At 34.1% G+C, this 23,726-nt stretch overlaps 1 long non-coding RNA gene across 1 annotated transcript in view; it reads left to right on the top strand.

Annotated features, from left to right (window-relative positions):
• LOC125272731 overlaps window positions 1–23,726 on the top strand; it is a 78,841-nt gene that overhangs the window by 44,976 nt on the left and 10,139 nt on the right. The window contains exon 3 of the long non-coding RNA XR_007185911.1: window positions 23,114–23,305. This is a non-coding gene — a long non-coding RNA (uncharacterized LOC125272731). The remainder of the gene's footprint in view (window positions 1–23,113; window positions 23,306–23,726) is intronic.

Genomic DNA, 23,726 nt, shown 5'->3' with positions numbered 1-23,726 from the left:
TCCAGAACACCCTATAGCAACCTCACAGCTGTGCTACACCTTAGCAACTCAGCAACGCTCATTTCCTTTATAAAATGAAAAAATCTATTTTATATTTAAGGCTTTATACATAAATTGTATAACTAATTCATCAGGCATTTCACGCTAGTGCATATGAAAGATTTTCATTCCTTGCCCAGAGAAAGAAACCCAGTAGAGATGTTGAAATCTGATTTAGAAGTGATTTGCGGTAAATCTACAGTAAAGTACTGCAAACTGCATTTAAACACGAGCGGGTGTAATGCGTTCATGTTCAATTACGGTATTTGTTGGCTCATTGATTGCCTGAGCGCAAGACGTCTGGTTTTATGATGAGAGGCCTTCATCTAGGCCGATTATGGTAAGAGAAGGAGTTAAGTGTGTCAATTTGCCCAAGAAAAACTCGGCACCCAAATGGGGTCAAGGCCTGAGATGTGAGACGTTTCCCTCCACTCCACGCATAATTGAAAAATCTATTTTACAGAAATGAAGGGGAAGTGGTGGAGGCGAGGGGGAGGAAAAGAAAGAAAGGAAGAGACTTCAGCGGAGGTTTCTCAAGGGGGATGGGCCGAAGGATGGCAAGAAAATGATGAGGGTGGGGTTATGTTGTTGTGGTTATCATAACCAATATAATATCAGTGACCGTTATATCTCTGAGTTATTGCTTTTAGAGGATTTCCTGAGGATCCGACATTTCTAATGAGAGCATGTAAGAAAAAGAGAGCGAGCAAGAAAGGGAAACACAGGGGGTTAAATACACCTGATCTCCAGCGGTCCCCAGGAAGCCAACCTCATTTGTGTCTTGAGTTATAGAAGCACAACCAATCCATTTATTAGAGAGATAAAAATTCTTTAAATAAATGTCTTTACCAAGAGTCTGTTCTCTCATCCTCTATTTCTGTTTTCAGCTTTATCTTCAGGAATTATGATGTGTTTTACATTAAAATAAGTAGAATAATTTTACAATTGGTACATTTAGGCAGCGTCAACAATCAGAAGTAATTCAATAAAAATGTCAAGCATTAATGATTTCATGACAGAAGAAAAGCATAAAAATACTGAATTGCAGCACAAATATTCTTTTTTTTTTGTACTGTTTCTTTTTCGGTGAGGGAAAGAGGGGGAGGAGCTGGTCGCACCCTGGGCAGTGGAGATTAGTTAACACCTAATCACCGCTTTAACATGACCGGAGCGTGTGGAATAAGGAGGGAGGCTGGAGGAAATTATAGTGTCATTATCTACTGATTCTAAGCAGATTTCAGAATGCTTTTAAATGATTTACTTACGTTTGATTAATCCGTTTTTTATTGTGTTTTCAGTCTTATTTATCTCGCAATTCCAAGTAAATAATTCTTACATCTTGTAATTTATATTATTTATACATCATACTGTTAATGTGTTGCATTTTAATTTATTTTGTAAATAATCTTTTATGAGCAACCCTGACATTTTAAGTAATATATTGTTTATATTTACATGAATATAACGGCATGTACCACAGCTGTTAGAAAAGCACCACTTACCTCTGTGTAAACGTTTAAACCTTTGTATTTCACTAAATAACTACGTTGTCTCTGTCGAGCGGGAACTTTGTACCTCCATATTTCGTCATTTTTATTTTTTTCACAATTCATTACTATTGGTCACCCTTTACCTTTCTGTTTTTGGGTCAGTGACATGACTTGCATATTTTTGTCCAAGTGCATTATTTCCTTTTAAAATAATTTGATAAATTCATGACATATATCACTTTATTCTATAAAAACCTATTTAGTTTGTATTCATTTTTAGTACATTTAAATAATACATATTATTATTATATGTTTTGCTATCTTAAACCCCCAAAATGTCAGGTGGTGCAACTGTCCGAACAAATGAACAGACTAAGAAAACTATTTAAAAAGGTGTCTTATTAATAAAAAATACTATGGCATCATTTTAGGTTTGAAACCTTTCATTTAAACAAATTTTATACATTTTATATAGTTTTAAAGCTGTTGAGATACACTGTAAAAAAAATCCCAGTAAAATTTACGGTAAAAAAATGGCAGCTGTGGTTGCCAGAACTTTACCGTAAAAAATACAGTAACAACGTAAAACAAAATCTGTTAAATTTACGGTAAAATAACGTATTTCATTAACTGATATAATGTTAATTTACCAACCTAATGAAGTACTAATATCTGTTTTGTACCTTTATAATACACTGACAGTCACCAAACATAGTGGTGATGAGAGTCACATGATGAATCAAAGTTCATCACAATCAGCTTTTCCACAAGCTGAGGAGGACAATACTAATATATAGAAGGACCACAGTGTCATTCACACACACACTAAACACCATCATGGTAACATGCATGAAATTTTAAAAATGCAATAAACATTAATTTAACAACATTAGATGTAACATAAAACCCTAATGTACATAACTGATTAGAAAAAAATGAGAAAAACTAAGAAGAAACAGAGTTATTTCAACGAAAATATATCAAATGTGAAGTGTCACGCAGGGAATTGTGGGAATGTCAATTTACGGTTTTTCATTGTAAATTTTACAATGAATTGTTATTTTTCACTTCCAAAAACGGTGAATTTAACGGTATTTTACCGTAAAATTACATTAAACGTACCGTTAGATCTATTACAGTTATTCACCGTATATAGTACGGAAACTTTCTGTAAACCAATTGACAACAGTAAACATGATAATGCATTGCCCCACATGATCCTTGTGGCAAAGTGAAAAGGTTTGTAGATCTCTCTCAAATACTGGTAAAAACTGCTAATTTCAAGTATGGTACACTTTCCATGTCAGGTGGTACAACTAGCCTACTAGTTGGTTGTACCACCTGACATTAAAAACGGTAAAAAAAAAATTAACTTAAACACTTGAAATGTTATTTAACAATAGAAACTTGAAAAACTTGTTAAAACTCAAAAATATGCATTACATCAGTGTATTTGAGGAGTAGAGATGAGTGTCTTAGTCTAGCATTTGTTATCAAGTTAATACGGTCTTAAATAGCCTGTGCATAGCACTTCATCTTTAATAACATGGGATTTTGGCCAAATGACCGAAAAACTGAGCGCTCACATAGCTACAGTAAACTTTATAACCTGTAAATTGATGAAAACATACTGCGATGAACTTATCGTCTCAGATGCGGCCGTTCGAATGACGGACAAAACACGTTCATACACTATATGTCTGAAATTCTCAGAATCGCTGGTCAAAAAACTCAATTTGAGCTTGATTTTGGTAAAATGGTAATAATATAATGACACATGCAATTGTCTTGACCACATACAAAGCCACAGTATCAACTTTGACAATGCTGTGTTTAATTATTTAAAAAATTGTGGTTTTTCCATTACCTGAAAAGTAGCTATTTTGGAGATAAGAGGTTTCCACCCCACAGCGACGATATAATCATTTCATTGGTGTAACCTTATGTGTTCAGGTTGATTCAGTATTAAAATAATTTTCCTTGAACAAAATCTGCTAATTTTGCTTTCACCACATGAAGCACGTTTTTGGTTACCTGACAAAACAATTTTAATCTGTATCTCTTATTTTTGTTTCATCAACCAATCTTAATTTTACACCGATTGAACTACCAAGCAGATCAACTATCAAATTTAGTTTCTTTGCATGAGACATTGTGAATTAACTTAATGTTAACTGAATACAAGCAGTATAGACTAATTTGATTGCTTAATTAAATTCTTCATTTGTGATTCATCCTTTGATTTTAAGCAATTTTAAAGCAAAAAATGCCAGAAACTGTAAATTGTGGCTTTAGTAGACAGACAAAAATGTATGGTTCACCTGAGTTATGAAACAAAACGGGATAAGCGAAGGTAAATGAAGGATTGTTTTTCTGTTTGCCAGAGGCAGTTTGATTAGTGAGACAGATTTAGAAAACCAAGGAAATCAAATGATTGAAAAAACTAATATTGGTTCCTCTCATATGAGAGGTGATAAAACTTTAATGGAGAAGGGTCTCAGTGCCAGTTTAGTAATGGACGATATTAAATTACACCTTGAATGTTGGTAATATCTCAATGTGAAGGTAAAGGGCAGCATTTTATTTAAAGGGCATCAAGAACTCACCAAATTCATTGGACAGTTAATCATATATGATACAACCATTTGCAATGTACAGACACTTTTAATTGTAAATGCAAGATTTAATTAATGTAACATGTAAATAATGTAATCCAATATAAGCATCAGTGTGAATAAAAACATTATCAAGTTTTGTACTGCTGTCATATTTTTTGTTTTGTTATTTTAGAGTTGAGATTGGGAAGAAATGGCTCCTTAAGGTATCAACTGCACATTTTCACTTTTTTAGTGAGATTATTGTTAGTATTAAAGCTGTCAAGCATTTAGATTTACAAATGATAAGTCCACCGGCAGCCACGTGTGGGCAAACGCAGTGGTGTCTGTCGACAATATTGTGCCTTAAGTAAACAACAGTTGTGTGTGAACCAGATTTGACCTCATTTGCCAAATCAATGGTTTTACCAGACACTAGTGCAGTCCATGATAAAAATGACTCAGGTCAATTACCACAGGTTTCAAAAGAACAAGGAGAAAGAGAGAGAGAGAGAGAGTGTGTGTGTGTGTGTGTGTGTTTTGAGTGGCGCGGGGAGGTGTTGTTAGACTCCTGTGGAGAGAGTTTACAGCCCACGATGAGAAAAACACACTGAATGCTTTAGTGAGAAACACACACACTCACATTGCAACATATTTACAACCACATAAGCATTTTACACTAATGCATCTGATTATGTTGGACATCAAATCAGATTTTACTGGATGAAATGATGTGTGCGTGTTTGTATTTACTGTTTATGATGTGGAAATGATTGATACCATGGTAAAGTACTTTGTGTCATGAGCACCAAACGAAATGTCTATTATTTATTATTCAAGCTGCTCATTACATTTGCACTCTTCACCTATTGCATATCCTGCATGGGTATTGTATGTTATTCTGTTATATCATGCATATTTTATTTGGCATATTTACTATGATCTTAGAAGCAAGTTGTGAGCAACCCCTTCATTTTTTGTAAATAACTTGCTTGGTCAGTGAAACATTTAGCTGAAATTAACTTTAGATTTGACTTTAAAAAAGTGAAACTACTGTAATTTATACAATTTAAACTCATTTTATTTTACTTAGACATATTTTTTCCCCCCACCAAAATAGTTTGAGATCAAACAATATTTTACAGACTCACTATTGAAGACCCCAGGGTTTATCTAATTCAATACTGCTCATACCGAAAAGGTTATTGTGACTTTTTATCTCACAATTGTTACTTTTTTCCTCAAAATTGTGGGATATAAACTCACAATTACGAGAAAAATGTCAGAATTGTTGGATTTAAACTCGCAATTGCCAGTATTTTTCACAGAATTCCTTGTTTATATCCCACAATTCAGATTTTTTTTCCTCAGAATTATGAGTTTTTATCCCACAATTATGACTTTTTTCTCAAAATTGCAGGTTTATGTCCCACAATTCTGTTTTTTTTTCTCAGAATGGCTTGTTTATATCCCACCAATCTTTATTTATTTTTTCCTCACAATTGTTTATATCCCACAATTCTGACTTTTTTCTCAGAATTGCTTGTTTGCATCCAACAATTCAGAATTGTGATATAAAATGCAAGTTATAAAGTCTGAATTGTGAGATTTAAATTTGCAATTCTGAGAAAAAAAGGTCAGCTGACTTTTTTTTCTTAATTATGAGTTGATATCTTGGAATTATAACTTTTTTTCCCTCGCAATTCTTAAACACGTCAGAATTGTGAGATAAAAAGTCACAATTAGCTTTTTATTTTTATTTTTTATTCTGTGGCGGAAACAAGCTTCCCTGGAAACTGGCTAAACCTCACCAATTGGAAGAATGTGGATGCAGCTAAAACTAAAAATGAGCTCATGTCTGTTGACACGTGGTAATATTAAAAAAACACCTTATAATAGTTTTACATTATAAAGCTCTACTTGTTTCCGTAGTTTTTTTTTTCTTTTCATGTCTGTGTGCTTGCAAAAGAAAGGGCTAAAGTTAATATGTGAAAAATTGCTCTCTGAAAATGAGGGAGAGCTTCACTCTTGTTTTTTCCCTTCGTTTATTCAGTGAATGGAGGAAAAGAGAGAGTGATTGATTAGTCAGAGCTGTCAGACTATCAGTCGAGTGGAACTCGCAAATCTCCGGTCGCTGTGTGTGTGTCTGTAGGTACAATTTTTTTTTTTCTTTTTGTTTGTGTGTGTGCATTTCACTGCGTTTGATCGTGTAATCCATGAAGAATCGTCCCTTCCTCTTCCTCTAATGATCAAAGCACAAGCTGTCACCCTTCAAACACCACCTGACCCTAAACACCCTGCATAGAAACTGTTTTCTCCATTTCTCCCACACATTTACATAGCAAATGATTAGGACAACTTTGCGTGTGAACCATATGCAAAAGATACAGTGAACAATTTTGAAAAATTAGGCTACTTATTGTAAGCAATATTACATTTAGTTATTGCTACAAATAATGCACCGACCAAAACTTTAATTTCTGTCTTTTTTAACGACATGTTTAGATTTAAACTGCTCTCTTATGTTTGCATTGCAAATGAAGTGTATTTTTTTTTTAATAACATGATTGGAAATAAATGCTGTTCTTTTGAACTTTCAATCAAGAAATAAAAAAATAAAAAAATGTTTTCTATATATTTATACTTGATCTGACCTAATGTACTCTTGTTGAAACAATAATATTAAATATTTTTGTCTTGAACAAAACTACCTAATTTAGTACCTTTTTAGGCTACCTGACAAAACCATGTGAAAATGTGTTGAAAGGTTTGCTTGCACTAATGCACACTTTTTCAATTGAATTAAACATAAGGGTCTGTCAAATTTGAATATGTTGACACTTTTCCAAGGGTTTTATGATAATATAACATGCTCTTCCCAATCAGCACACGCTGACCTTCAAATCTAATTAAACCAGAGCGTTATTTAGTGGCAGGGGTTGAGTTTTTATGCATATAAATGATTCTTTAACCTGTGCGTACATCCAAAGAAATCCACTCTCTGCATCATAACAGGGTTGACCATGCAGCTAAAGTGGTCTAATATGTTACTTATTGGAGTCCCTCTCGTTTTGTGGCTGTGAAATGAAATGTCTTAATGGATGTTTTGTGGGGAGGGGGAGCTTTTAAAAGAGGGTCGTTTGCATTCATATACACACTGAAAAGCCATTACAGTAGGAACACACTCACACAGGTTGGCATCCTCTCTGCTGGGGCAGTTTTAATGGTGTAAAGCATTCAATTAGGCTCATTTACCTTGTCGAAAGAGTGTTCAACTAGAACCCCAGTTAAAAGGATAGTTCACCCAAAAATGAAAATTCTCTTATCACTTACTCACCCTCATGTTGTTTCAAACTCATCTGACTTTTATCCATCAGTGGAACACAAAAAGAGATATTTTGTAGAATGTTCATGCTGTTCTAAAACTAGTCGGACACTGATGGAGAGACTCAGGAAGAAGTTACAACTTTTAGAATGAAACTGGATGTTTCTGTATAAATTTATGTAGTTGCTGTGGAGTTGATTCAACTCATCGACTAGCATGTGCCGTCATGTTCATCTTTTGTGCAAATCCAGTGTTGAATTAACCCTTCATTTGTGAAGCAGTCCGGTGTAAAATGACGGTGTGTTAACAACACTCTATTACAACAACTCTTCCTCTTCTCTAAAGAAGCCCAACATGGCCTCATCCCCTTTTTTTGTGTGTTTAGGCAAATTTTGGGGTTTGTGATGTCACCAACCCAGGAAGAAGCTTGCTGTAGTCCCCACCAGCTGTTTGTTGTAGTCCTTAAACAGAGAATTCTTTAAAAGAAAATATCTCCCTTTGCATTCAACTTTGCAGATGTTGTTAATGCTCAAACAGCAGCATTACACACTAACTAAAGTTAAAAAAGTGAAATCATAATCAAGGACCCCTTTGATTAGCGTTAACATTAGTTAACGACATTAGTTAACATGAATTATCATGTATTATTCTCAGATCTTAGTTAAAGTTAATTTCAACATTTACTAATACATTATTAAAATCAAAAATAGTATCTGTTAATATTATTTAATGGACTTCAGCTAACATAAACTAATAACTAATGTTCACAAAGATCAATAAATACTGTAACAAAATGTATACTCATTATTAGTTATTGTTAGTTAATTCATTAACTAGCATTTACTAATGTAACCTTATTGTAAAGTATTAACATTTTTTTCTTAAAAATGCACATTTTTTATTTTAAGGACTGTTACATGTTGAAAATAATATGAAAAAATGCTGCATAAGCGTTGTTCATTGTTAGATCATGTTAACTAATGTACTTAAATTTTAACAAATGAGGCTGCTTTTGCTTGAAGGAAAGGTTTTGTGCATGTGTTTGTGCAAAGTTTTTTCTTAGTTTCATGCATGACAAAAGAGGCTTTGGGTTTTCAGAGGACCACCTGAAGTATCTTTCTGCTTTTTGCTCTCTCTCACTCTTCCGCATAGGTGAAAATGTATTATCCAGTGGAGGTATAATTTATTTGACGTCTCTGGCCCCATGGTCCTGTCGTCCGCTTTTCCTCTTCCGGCTGATCCCTCTCTCAGGTTCATCCCTCTCTCATGTCACACTGTCCAAAAACAATTAGTGTTTTAAGCTGAGGGGGTTACAGCTTCAGGTCTTTGCGGTTGTGTGAGTTTGTGTGCATGCGTGCACGGTTGACGGGATGAGAGACGCTGCGGTCTTCATTCCCACCCGGGTCGCTTCCGTCCAGAGATCTGACCCTTTGACCTTTCAATGGCATCACAGGGTGAGGAGTCAAAAAGTCATGAAAAATATCCGGTCACCAAGACATTTGTCTGTATGTGTGTACATGAAGATCTAACATCTGGATTTATCCTTTGATTTCTGTCCTGGATTTGTATGTTAACAAAGAACGTAGTACACTGTAAAAAAAAAAAACTTTTGATTTTTCAAAGTTTATAAAACAAAGATTATTGGAGTGTGTTAATGTGTTATATTTCAGTCTTTCAATTCAATGTGTTACTTGACATTTCTTTGTACTTATTTGTGAAATGTACTATTTGCAATTTTTGAAAATTTTACAATGTTTTGTACATGTATGACAGTTTCAGGTATTCTAGGAAATATCATGGTATATTAATTTAAATACCATAATATACACCAAAATACCACGTTACCACCCTTAAAAGCATCATAGTACAGTGATGGAATCTGGTGGTTATACTATGGTACTTTTAAAGTATACTGAAATTCACATACTGCATGGTCAATTCTCCATGGTACCATGTCCAGAAAATCATGGTAGCACATAGTACTGTTTTGGTACTTATCTGCAAATGTGTGCTCAAACAGCTATTTCGGAAAAAGGTACAATGGAAATACAATGGTATTTGGACATGTACCATGGTAATACCTTAGTATTCTTTGAAGTACATTGGACTAACCGTGGAACTGTATGCAAGTATGGTATTTAAATTCAGCATTTGACCTTGCTCACTTACAAAGAAGCACCATGGTAATACACCATACAGTGTTTTTTGGACATGTACCAAAGTAATACCATGGTATTCTTTTAGTAATACCATGGTATTAGTACCTTGGAGTACCATATAACAGGGGTGTGTTATGTAACAATGGTACATGTTTTTGCCTCGAAATGTCACAGTACAGACGTCACGGTTCAGTGCATACACTCAGAGGATGAATACAGTCAGTCACAGGCGATCCACAGTCAAATCCGTCCGGTAATGCAATGCTGTTTGCTAACCGTCACAACAGGAAAAAGAGCAGAAGAAGAACAGGCAATTTATGCATAGATATGTTCTCAACCGGTGTTTAAAACGCAGAAAGACATCAATAAAACAGCTTGAGAATAATATCGCATGTAGCATTACATTTACCTCAGGCAAGTCATTTAGTGTCCACAGCATGTTAGTTCACTAACTCTAGAGGGGAGCATTTCACTAAATACATGCTTATACAAACTTATATATTAATTATATTGACTTTACTTTTAAGTAACATCTTATTTAATATATATTTAAATAACTCTGTCATGAAAACAAGTTATGACAGTAACTGTGCAAATGATTATATTTCAAAAATGAATTGAATTAGAATAATAATTGAAAAATAATTTGTATAATTAGATTTAGAAGTTAATGCAAAAGCTGCATTGTAGTTCCTCTCTCTTGATTGAAAAGAAAAGGTTCCCATGAGCCTTATCAAGTGTGAGAAGAAGAGAGTGTGGGTAAGATGGTGCGAGAATGCATGAGGGAGACAGAAACCAAACACATTCGTAGAGGTTCATTAGTACATTAGGTGAAAACCGGAAGAAAGAGAGACACGGCATAAAGCAAGTGAGAAAGTGACATTTTCAGTTGAACTTTTTTTAAAGCAGCTTAAGTTCAGCAAGGAAACCTCTTCATTGTGGGCTTTTGAGATCATGGATCAATGTTCAGAGTTCTATCGCCAATGATAGAAAGTTTTCTTAGGTTAAATACGACATAGCAATATATACATACAATCCACAACTCACAATTCATTTTAAAACAAACATCTTTAAAATTAAAGATAAAAAAATAAATTAATAAAAAAAAACAATTATGCATAGTTCTACAGCCCTTTGGAGATTAGTAAAGTTATTAATATTACATTAATGGTTTGTGTAGTGCAGGGCCCCAGACTGCCACAAAAATGGTCACATTTTTTGTTTTTTTATCTGTTGTTGGTGATAATATAATGAGAATAATGGGAAAACTTATGCAGTTTCATTAGATGAGATGGCATTAAGGCGATAATATACTTCAAGCGAAATCGAAATCGAAGAACAAACTGGTGTGACGTAATTTAGAACAAAATCAGGCCAAGTTTCAGGAGTTTGAAACAGCTTGCCAAAGCAAACTTTCCAAAAAAAAGTTTAATTCGGCTGGTAAACGCCTTCGAACTAACATTGGTCCATGGCGACCATATATATATATATAAAAAATTAATTGAAGTAGAAAAATAATTGAAAAATAATTTGTATAATTAGATTTAGAAGTTAATGCAAAACCTGCATGTTGATTATTATATCTAAAAATAAATAGAAACTGAATTTAATACTGGTAGTTTGGGCTCTGTTGTTAATTGTAACCTTTAATATTATAGTAATGTGTTACTGTGTTATAGTTATAGCATATTATTATAATTCTCAGAGCTCACACACATCATCATCATCATCATCAGGATGTCTTACAGCTTTTGCCTTCATTAAGTTGCAATTGTTGCATCATTACCCATGCTTAAAGTACCAGCTGTACAATAGCTATTGCGCAGACACTGTGTTTAGACCTAAAATACATGTATGCGTGCATAGATATCAATTATCATTCTCTTTATGTATATTCATTTTAACATTTAATTGCATCCGTACTGTACGACGGACCAATCTGTAACATCTGAGAAAAGGCTTTTGAGGAGCTGTTCCACCTAACGTCACATTGACATTGACATTATAATTATAATACATTAAGAGATCATCAAGCTAAAGTACACACATCACCGGTGCAAATGAATACCTCACCTAAAGACACACAATCACACATGCTGCGAGCGCAATCCTCCACCTCACTGAGATAATGCCATGTCAGAACGTGAGAGAAGTGTACGAAATTTCAATTAGAAAAATGCAATTAAAATGACGGAATTAAACCCTGCTAATTACTCCTCCCCCCTTTAACGAAGAGCTCTGATTAATTATGCTCTTTTAATTTGCATTCCATGTGGAACTAATTGACATGAATTGGTTTTAATTATTTGAGAGGGTGTTTTTTTTCAATGGCAGCAGTTTGAAAATTTATCTGACACTGTGGGAGTTACCTTGTCTTGGTGCAACACGAGGAAGCCATAGCATGCATATATGTGAGAGAGAGAGTTTTTGTGCGTGTGGATACTAGACAACAACCTCATCTCTTATTTTTCTTTACAAATTCCATTAACGGTATGCTTGGTGGGTTTCAATGTGCAGATGTTGAAAGTGTGTGTGATTGCTTGAACAGGGTTACATCAGTTACAGTTATCTGTGAAAAGATGGTCTTCTCCTCAGAAGCTCATTTGCCAGACATTAAACATTCATATAGACTAAGAGAGAGAGCGATAGACTGAGAAAAGATAAGTGTGAGTCTTTATTTTCTACTGATAGGCTTCCTCCATGTAATGCACAGCACAAACTCAGCCTCTGATAATCTTGTTAAGAGTGTAAAGGGTCCAGCTCTCTCTGTCAAAGTTCACAGGTCATATAAATAGTTCCTCTCTCTTGATTGAAAAGAAAAGGTTCCCATGAGCCTTATCAAGTGCGAGAAGAAGAGAGTGTGGGTAAGATGGTGCGAGAATGCATGAGGGAGACTGAAACCAAACACGTTCATAGAGGTTCATTAGGTGAAAACCGGAAGGAAAAGAGACACGGCATAAAGCAAGTGACATTTTCAGTTGAAGTTTTTTAAAGCAGCTCAAGTTCAGCAAGGAAACCTCTTCATTGTGGGCTTTTGAGATCATGGATCTATGGTTCTTTGGAGATTAGTAAAGTTATTAATGTTACTTTAATGGTTTGTGTAGTGCAGGGCCCCAGACTGCCACAAAAATGGTCACAATGTTTTTTATATCTGTTGTTGGTGATAATATAATGAAAATAATGAGAATAATGGGAAAACTTATGCAGTTTCATTAGATGAGGTGGCATTAAAGGTGCCGAAGAACATGTTTTTAAAAGATGTAATATAAGTCTGTGAAGTTTTAGCTCAAAATACCCCATAGTTTTTTTTAAATTAATTTTTTTAACTGCCTATTTTGGGGCATCATTATAAATGCGTCGATTCAGGGTGTGCGGCCCCTTTAAATCTCGTGCTCCACGCCCCAAGAGCTCGCGCTTGCCTTAAACAACATAAAAAACGTTCACACAGCTAATATAACCCTCAAAATGGATCTTTACAAAGTGTTCGTCATGCAACATGTCTAATCGCGTAAGTATGGTATTTATTTGGATGTTTACATTTGATTCTGAATGAGTTTGATTGTGCTCCGTGGCTAAAGCTAACATTACACACTGTTGGAGAGATTTATAAAGAATGAAGTTGTGCTTATGAATTATACAGACTGCAAGTGTTTCAAAAATGAAAATAACGACAGTCTTGTCTCCGTGAATACAGTAAGAAACGATGATAACTTTAACCACATTTAACAGTACATTAGCAAACATGCTAATGAAACATTTAGAAAGACAATTTACAAATATCACTAAAAATATCATGATATCATGGATCATGTCAGTTATTATCGCTCCATCTGCCATTTTTTGCTATTGTTCTTGCTTGCTTACCTAGTCTGATGATTCAGCTGTGCACATCCAGACGTTAATACTGGCTGCCCTTGTGTAATGCTTTGAACATGAGCTGGCATATGCAAATGTTGGGGGCGTACACCCCGACTGTTACGTAACAGTCGGTGTTATGTTGAGATTCGCCTGTTCTTCTGAGGTCTTTTAAACAAATGAGATTTATATAAGAAGGAGGAAACAATGGAGTTTGAGTATATAGAGGCAACAACAAACATGGCATGAGCCGTGATGTCCGAATCATGAACAAATGACTCTTATGAACCCGTTTGTTTTAATGAATCGGTCACAAGATTCACAAAACATATATACTCTCGGTTCCTGAAACTTAAAGGGATAGCACCCAAAAGTGAAAATTCTATCATCATTTACCTAAATGATTTTTTTTCTTTCTCTGGAACACAAGATATTTTGAAGAATAACTAGCCAAATAACCAATAACCAAACAGTTTTGGTTACCATTGACTTCCATTCTATGGACAGAAAAAAAAAAATTGCAACATTCCTCAAAATATCTTTTTTTGTGTGTGTGTGTGTGTGTGTGTGTGTGTGTGTGTGTGTTCCACAGAAAAAAATACAGGTTTGGAACAACATGGAGGTGAGTAAATAATGACAGAATTTCCTTTTTTTCAGTAATTATTCCCAATATTTTGGGATGAACTATTGTAAATACAGTGAAGAAAAAAAAGAAAAGAGAAAAAAAAGGTTTTCTGCTATGTAACATTAGGCTATAAAATTTGTCAGGTTGCAGAAAGGTTTTTAGAAATCATCTGTGCTGAATTATTACATGTTTTACTTTCATTGACTGTAAATTTAAGTTGTTTGTCTGGTTCTATAAACAATCTACAATCTTTCGATTTGGCAGTATGCTGGTAGGAAACGTCCTGTAGTTGACATGGCTGGCTAATGCGTATGATTTAAGAGTGTGCATTAAATGCTAATTCATTTTTCACAACATCTTATGAAGACTTCAGCAAATGATCCACTAGTTGTTGCTCACTCACACACAGATGGCAGGTTGTAAAAAACGATTCCCCTTTGTATTGCCGTCATAATAGATCCTGTTAAATAGATAATTATAATACCATATGAGAAAACTCTCCAACACCCAGCTCATGATATACAGTAAGTGTGAGCAGATGACTCCATGAAGACAGGAATAAGTGAAGCTATAAATCCAGTCGGATGGTTGGGGAGAGGGGAAATTTATCATTATGCCATAATTCCTAGTCCACTGGGAATGACGCTTCCGATGTTTGAACCTCCAACACCATTTCCTTTTCTTCCGCCTTAGTTACACATTCACTTGTTTTAATTGTTTGCGTCAGCCCCTCATTGACATATAAGACCCTCATAGATGGTAAAACAAGAGATGTGTTCACATTGACTGGGATTAAATCATCTCTTAAACTCACCAAGACTGCATTTTTATTTGAATTTTAATATATTGTAAAATTTCATTTATTCCTGTGATGGCAAAGCTGAATTTTCAGCAACATTCCTCCAGTCTTCAGTGTCACATGATCCTTCAGAAATCATTCTAATATGCTGATTTGCTGCTCAAGAAACATTTCTTATTATCAATTCTGAAAAATTTTTCAGGATTATTTGATGAAGAGAAAATCCAAAAGAACACCATTTTATTAACTCTTGCAATCCTTGTTTAATAAAAGTATTAAAGATCACAATGATCACAAACCTTAATGGTTGTCTTTGTTTGGGTGATTGTTTTGAACATGCTTTAGTACGATCTCATGAGGATTTGCGTGTGTGTCTATATGAGAGATTATCTGTGTTCGTGAACATGCCAGTGCACTTTAAAGCCCAGCCAAGTTCCACCATATGGGGAGAAAAATTAATTAGACAGCTTAAACACTTCTGATAATGCAGATATGTGTGTGTATTTATGTCTGAGCATGTGTGCATCCATGCGGTTGTTTGTTAGTTTTCTCTGACCTCCACTTCAGGATTAATATTTAATTAGTTTGCTCAGGCTAGGGAGAGGCACTTATTAACCCAATATGTCAATCTGACAGAGGCAGTGAGGGAGCATGAAGAGAGGGAGAGGGAGAGAGAGAGAGAGAGTAGAATGAGAAAGAGGCTGGAATATCACAAGGTGTAGTTGTTTACATGATCCACATAAACACCTCACAAATATCATTTAATCTTTCCACAAAGTGGAAGTATGTTTTCAAACCGGTTCCACACAAAGACTGTACTGTTTTGGCAGGCAGATTCTGATGCAGTCTGAGAAGTCGAAATAGCATTGGGTTCAGTGAAGTTCACTGTATCTGAATCTAATGGCTTTGAAATAATCTTGTTTTGTCACTCTTACAGGTTAATTATATTTGATTTTAGAATAAGGAAGAAAATCTTCCCTAGTGAAAAAATGATCTCTCAGAGTCCCTCTTTTTGTAATTTTCGAGACTTACTGCAACAATTAGTCAATTGTTGACTTACAGTAAAGTAAATTGAATAATTTGGTCTTGGGAGAATTTGAGAAACCTCTGTGTTCATCTCTGATTTTTGATTGCAGACTTTGGTATCTTGGCAATTCTGAGCATAAATATTTTTAGACAATGTCAAGAACATCATTTTGTGTAAAGAATATTTTCTGTAAAAAAAACTTTGTTGTTATATTTTTTCCCACATAAGAGTTAAACTACTATAGAAGCTTGTTTCCGCCACTAAATAAAAAATAAAAAAAGGTAATTGTGACTTTTTATCTCACAATTCTGACTTTTCTCACAATTGCAAGTTTACATCTCGCAATTCTGACCTTTTTTCACAATTGGGAGTTATAAACTCGCAATAGTCAGAATTGCGAGATATAAAGTCGTAATTGCGCGTTATAATGTCAGAATTGCAAAATGGCTCGTAATTCTGAAAAAAAAAGTCAGTCTTTTTTTCCTCAGAATTGGACTTTATATCTTGCAATTCTGACTTTATTTCTCGCAATTCAGTTTATATCTTGCAATTCTGACTATAACTCTCAATTGCGAGTTTATATATTGCAATTCTGACTTTATTTCTGGCAATTCTGACTATTTCTCGCAAATGCAAGTTTATTTCGCGCAATCGTGACCTTATTTCTCACAATTCGGACTTTATTTCTTGCAATTTTGACTTTATTTCTCACCACTGCGAGTTTATATTGTGCAATTCTGACTTTATTTTTTCGCAATTTTGACTTTATTTCTCGCTACTGCAAGTTTATATTGTGCAATTCTGACTTTATTTTTTCGCAATTTTGACTTTATTTCTCACCACTGCGAGTTTATATTGTGCAATTCAGACTTTATTTTTTCGCAATTTTGACTTTATTTCTCGCTACTGCAAGTTTATATTGTGCAATTCTGACTTTATTTTTTCGCAATTTTGACTTTATTTCTCGCTACTGCAAGTTTATATTGTGCAATTCTGACTTTATTTTTTCGCAATTTTGACTTTATTTCTCGCTACTGCAAGTTTATATTGTGCAATTCAGACTTTATTTTTTCGCAATTTTGACTTTATTTCTCGCTACTGCAAGTTTATATTGTGCAATTCTGACTTTATTTTTTCGCAATTTTGACTTTATTTCTCGCAATTCAGTTTATATCTTGCAATTCTGACTTTATTTTTTCGCAATTTTGACTTTATTTCTCACCACTGTGAGTTTAAATTGTGCAATTCTGACTTTATTTTTTCGCAATTCTGACTTTATTTCTCGCAATTCAGTTTATATCTTGCAATTCTGACTATAACTCTCAATTGCGAGTTTATATATTGCAATTCTGACTTTATTTCTGGCAATTCTGACTTTCTCGCAAATGCGAGTTTATGTCGTGCAATCGTGACCTTATTTCTCACAGTTCGGACTTTATTTCTTGCAATTTTGACTTTATTTCTCACCACTGCGAGTTTATATTGTGCAATTCTGACTTTATTTTTTCGCAATTTTGACTTTATTTCTCACCACTGCGAGTTTATATTGTGCAATTCTGACTTTATTTTTTCTCAATTTTGACTTTATTTCTCACCACTGCGAGTTTATATTGTGCAATTCTGACTTAATTTTTTCGCAATTTTGACTTTATTTCTCGCAATTCAGTTTATATCTTGCAATTCTGACTTTATTTTTTCGCAATTTTGACTTTATTTCTCACCACTGTGAGTTTAAATTGTGCAATTCTGACTTTATTTTTTCGCAATTCTGACTTTATTTCTCGCAATTCAGTTTATATCTTGCAATTCTGACTATAACTCTCAATTGCGAGTTTATATATTGCAATTCTGACTTTATTTCTGGCAATTCTGACTATTTCTCGCAAAGGCGAGTTTATATCGCGCAATCGTGACCTTATTTCTCACAATTCGGACTTTATTTCTTGCAATTTTGACTTTATTTCTCACCACTGCGAGTTTATATTGTGCAATTCTGACTTTATTTTTTCGCAATTTTGACTTTATTTCTCACCACTGCAAGTTTATATTGTGCAATTCTGACTTTATTTTTTCGTAATTTTGACTTTTTCTCACCACTGCAAGTTTATATTGTGCAATTCTGACTTTATTTTTTCGCAATTCTGACTTTATTTCTCGCAATTCAGTTTATATCTTGCAATTCTGACTTTATAACTCGCATTTCAGTTTATATCTTGCAATTCTGACTATAACTCTCAATTGCGAGTTTATATATTGCAATTCTGACTTTATTTCTCGCAATTCTGACTATTTCTCGCAAATGCGAGTTTATATCGCGCAATTGTGACCTTATTTCTCACAGTTCGGACTTTATTTCTTGCAATTTTGACTTTATTTCTCACCACTGCGAGTTTATATTGTGCAATTCTGACTTTATTTTTTCGCAATTTTGACTTTATTTCTCACCACTGTGAGTTTAAATTGTGCAATTCTGACTTTATTTTTTCGCAATTCTGACTTTATTTCTCGCAATTCAGTTTATATCTTGCAATTCTGACTATAATTCTCAGTTGCGAGTTTATATATTGCAATTCTGACTTTATTTCTGGCAATTCTGACTATTTCTCGCAAAGGCGAGTTTATATCGCGCAATCGTGACCTTATTTCTCACAATTCGGACTTTATTTCTTGCAATTTTGACTTTATTTCTCACCACTGCGAGTTTATATTGTGCAATTCTGACTTTATTTTCTCGCAATTTTGACTTTATTTCTCACCACTGCAAGTTTATATTGTGCAATTCTGACTTTATTTTTTCGCAATTCTGACTTTATTTCTCGCAATTCAGTTTATATCTTGCAATTCTGACTTTATAACTCGCAATTCAGTTTATATCTTGCAATTCTGACTATAACTCAATTGCGAGTTTATATATTGCAATTCTGACTTTATTTCTCGCAATTCTGACTATTTCTCGCAAATGCGAGTTTATATCGCGCAATTGTGACCTTATTTCTCACAATTCGGACTTTATTTCTTGCAATTTTGACTTTATTTCTCACCACTGCGAGTTTATATTGTGCAATTCTGACTTTATTTTTCACAATTTTGACTTTATTTCTCACCACTGCAAGTTTATATTGTGCAATTCTGACTTTATTTTTTCACAATTTTGACTTTATTTCTCACCACTGTGAGTTTAAATTGTGCAATTCTGACTTTATTTTTTCGCAATTCTGACTTTATTTCTCGCAATTCAGTTTATATCTTGCAATTCTGACTATAATTCTCAATTGCGAGTTTATATATTGCAATTCTGACTTTATTTCTGGCAATTCTGACTATTTCTCGCAAAGGCGAGTTTATATCGCGCAATCGTGACCTTATTTCTCACAATTCGGACTTTATTTCTTGCAATTTTGACTTTATTTCTCACCACTGCGAGTTTATATTGTGCAATTCTGACTTTATTTTTTCGCAATTTTGACTTTATTTCTCACCACTGCGAGTTTATATTGTGCAATTCTGACTTAATTTTTTCGCAATTTTGACTTTATTTCTCACCACTGCAAGTTTATATTGTGCAATTCTGACTTTATTTTTTCGCAATTCTGACTTTATTTCTCGCAATTCAGTTTATATCTTGCAATTCTGACTTTATAACTCGCAATTCAGTTTATATCTTGCAATTCTGACTATAACTCTCAATTGCGAGTTTATATATTGCAATTCTGACTTTATTTCTCGCAATTCTGACTATTTCTCGCAAATGCGAGTTTATATCGCGCAATTGTGACCTTATTTCTCACAGTTCGGACTTTATTTCTTGCAATTTTGACTTTATTTCTCACCACTGCGAGTTTATATTGTGCAATTCTGACTTTATTTTTTCGCAATTTTGACTTTATTTCTCACCACTGCGAGTTTATATTGTGCAATTCTGACTTTATTTTTTCGCAATTTTGACTTTATTTCTCACCACTGCGAGTTTATATTGTGCAATTCTGACTTTATTTTTTTGCAATTTTGACTTTATTTCTCACCACTGCGAGTTTATATTGTGCAATTCTGACTTTATTTTTTCGCAATTTTGACTTTATTTCTCGCAATTCAGTTTATATCTTGCAATTCTGACTTTATTTTTTCGCAATTTTGACTTTATTTCTCACCACTGCAAGTTTATATTGTGCAATTCTGACTTTATTTTTTCGCAATTTTGACTTTATTTCTCGCAATTCAGTTTATATCTTGCAATTCTGACTTTATTTTTTCGCAATTTTGACTTTATTTCTCGCAATTCAGTTTATATCTTGCAATTCTGACTTTATTTTTTCGCAATTTTGACTTTATTTCTCACCACTGCAAGTTTATATTGTGCAATTCTGACTTTATTTGTTCGCAATTTTGACTTTATTTCTCACCACTGCGAGTTTATATTGTGCAATTCTGACTTTATTTTTTCGCAATTTTGACTTTATTTCTCGCAATTCAGTTTATATCTTGCAATTCTGACTTTATTTTTTCGCAATTTTGACTTTATTTCTCACCACTGTGAGTTTAAATTGTGCAATTCTGACTTTATTTTTTCGCAATTCTGACTTTATTTCTCGCAATTCAGTTTATATCTTGCAATTCTGACTATAACTCTCAATTGCGAGTTTATATATTGCAATTCTGACTTTATTTCTGGCAATTCTGACTATTTCTCGCAAAGGCGAGTTTATATCGCGCAATCGTGACCTTATTTCTCACAATTCGGACTTTATTTCTTGCAATTTTGACTTTATTTCTCACCACTGCGAGTTTATATTGTGCAATTCTGACTTTATTTTTTCGCAATTTTGACTTTATTTCTCACCACTGCAAGTTTATATTGTGCAATTCTGACTTTATTTTTTCGCAATTTTGACTTTATTTCTCACCACTGCAAGTTTATATTGTGCAATTCTGACTTTATTTTTTCGCAATTCAGTTTATATCTTGCAATTCTGACTTTATAACTCGCAATTCAGTTTATATCTTGCAATTCTGACCTTATTTCTCACAGTTCGTACTTTATTTCTTGCAATTTTGACTTTATTTCTCACCACTGCGAGTTTATATTGTGCAATTCTGACTTTATTTTTTCGCAATTTTGACTTTATTTCTCACCACTGCGAGTTTATGTTGTGCAATTCGGACTTTATTTCTTGCAATTTTGACTTTATTTCTCACCACTGCGAGTTTATATTGTGCAATTCGGACTTTATTTTTTCGCAATTTTGACTTTATTTCTCACCACTGCGAGTTTATATTGTGCAATTCTGACTTTATTTTTCGCAATTTTGACTTTATTTCTCACCACTGTGAGTTTATGTTACACAATTCTGACTTTATAACCTGCAATTGCGAGTTTATATATATGAAAAAAGTCAGAATTGCAAGATGTGAACTCAAAATTGTGAGATAAAAAGTTAAAAATTGTTTTATTCCATGCTGGAAACAAGCTTCCATAAACTACTGATCTTGACAAAGCCAATATAAGTGTAAACATAAATATTATGGCATGAAATGAAATATTACCTATATAAAGACAGTCAAAGAAAAATATCTCTGTTTGAAAAACAGTGATTTAAAACAACGGATAGATTAGAAAGAACAAATTGGTATTTTTAAGTAGGGAAGTATCACATAACATGGGTGAACAGAAAGTCAGAAACAAAGTAAAATCATATCCATGTGTATCTGATTTTGTTCGATTGAATCCACAATATTTCTTTGAAAATATCTGCTTTGTTGACATTTAGTAGTCGTTTCTACAAATACGTAAACACAACATTACCCTCAGTGGCCACATATCACTCACAGATACACAGATAGAGGTGTTTTATAGATCCCTGAGGGGAAATTCAGAAGGATCCTATCTGACATTCAGGAGTATCTGGTATCATAGTAAAACCACGTATGTCTTTGTTCATGTGTGTGCATGTTTGTTCATGTGTGTGTAGAGGCTTATAATGGACTAAACAGATACGGCGGTATTAAAGCAGTGCAGTGTACACTCGTATATCCGTGCCTGTGTTTTGACATTGACATAATCTTACTCCTCATAATCTCTAGCCTCCATCATGCTATTAGCAGATTTTTTTTTCCTTTCACCATCTGCTGACATGCATGCCTGTGTTTCACTTCCATGTCTAGGGTAAAATTTAAGGATGTCACTCTCCTATCATATTTGACAGCATAAGATGTGCAAATTTTTGACATCTGTAGTGAGATTTACATGCAAAATTCAGTTCCTGTGTGATCCTCACTTTGCAAAAAATAAAATAAAAAAATAGCACTTACTTCAAGTAAGCATTCGTCTTTACCACTATATCTGTGACAAAGCTATTAAAAAGTTTATTTAAAAAATGTATCTTAGTTATGCTGAAAAAAAAAACATTGTTTCTTCAGATAAACTGGGATTTTGTAATTATCTCTAAACTCACACCATATGTTGATGTATCTTGATGCTAGTCTTGCATTATAAGTACATTTTGTTTTATAATGTGTGTGAAAAGCCTTATTGGAACTCCAGTGAACAGTCGGTTATATAATTGTCTTATAATTGTAATTCATTAGTGGTGCTGGCTAAGGCTTTGATCAGACTTACCATTTTTATTGCCTGCTGGAGAATAAAATGAAAAAAGTCCAGACCTGACCTGAGTCAGTAAGTAACCACCCAAATCACCCTGGCAAACCCCTATAGCACCACTCATATTTTCTTCAAAAATGTAAATATATAATTTATGCAGGTTTTATTCCTTATAAAGTGCAATAATAGAGTGTTAATGGATATTTAAATAACATATTAAAAATGTATGGCATATTTTGGTGCGAGTGCTTGTGCAGAGATGCGTGTGTGTGTGTGTGTGTGTGTGTGTGAGTACACATCTGATAGCATTAGCTGATGATTACTCTCCGATGTTATGAGATTGATGACTGTTAATTATACACACAATTAGTCTCCTAATTAAACATTTATCACACAGTTCAGAGCGAGAGGGGGAGAGAGAGCTTGAGTTTATGATGCTTTCATGCGATATCTATCAAGTGTGTGTGTGTGTGTGTGTGTGAGAGAGAGAGAGAGAGAGAGAGAGAGAGGTTAAATTACTGCTCTATCCCCCCTGGTTGGGTTTCTTTTTTCCTTCCTGCAGGTTTCCAGTTTTGCTTTTCTTCTGTGATGTTTTTGTTTTTCAGGGATGAAACGACCCATCGGATGAATGCATGTCAGAGAAGTGTGACCCTCTCTCTTTCTCTCTCCTCTCCCCTTTTTCTTTTTTCTCACTCTCACTCGGTATCCGGAGTTTGCAGGCCTTTCTTTGTGATCCGTGGTGGATAATGGTCATTCCTGCTGCTCCAGTAAACAGTGGATCAGGAGAGCATTTCCAGGTGACCAGAATAAGAGACCATGGGACAGAGTGAGGGCTAAATTGTGGAATTATATTATATTATTATATCATTTAAAGGTGCACTACTGAAATTATTATCAGGGAGATTTTTGCAATTTATATGTTGCCTGCAAAAAATGGATTTTGTCAGATTACACTGATAATACAAGTTTTTCTTTCATGTTTCTGTCATTTATGTTTTGTTTCTCTGCCCGTTTTCCTGAACTATTAATATAAAAGTGGTCTTGGACTGCATATTGACACCTTTGTTGGCATATTTGTCGGCAGTTAAGTTATTCCGCAAAAAAAAAAAAAAAATCTCAGCATGAGGGTAGACCACTCTTAAAGGGATAGTTCACCCAAAAATGAAAATGATCCCATGATTCACTCACCCTCAAGCTAGAGGACACAATCGGATATAT

Source organism: Megalobrama amblycephala, linkage group LG7, assembly GCF_018812025.1.
Source record: "Megalobrama amblycephala isolate DHTTF-2021 linkage group LG7, ASM1881202v1, whole genome shotgun sequence".
Classification (NCBI taxonomy): Eukaryota; Metazoa; Chordata; class Actinopteri; order Cypriniformes; family Xenocyprididae; genus Megalobrama; species Megalobrama amblycephala.
The sequence above is the reverse complement of the archived record's forward strand: the minus strand, read 5'-3'. Positions and strand labels throughout refer to the sequence as shown.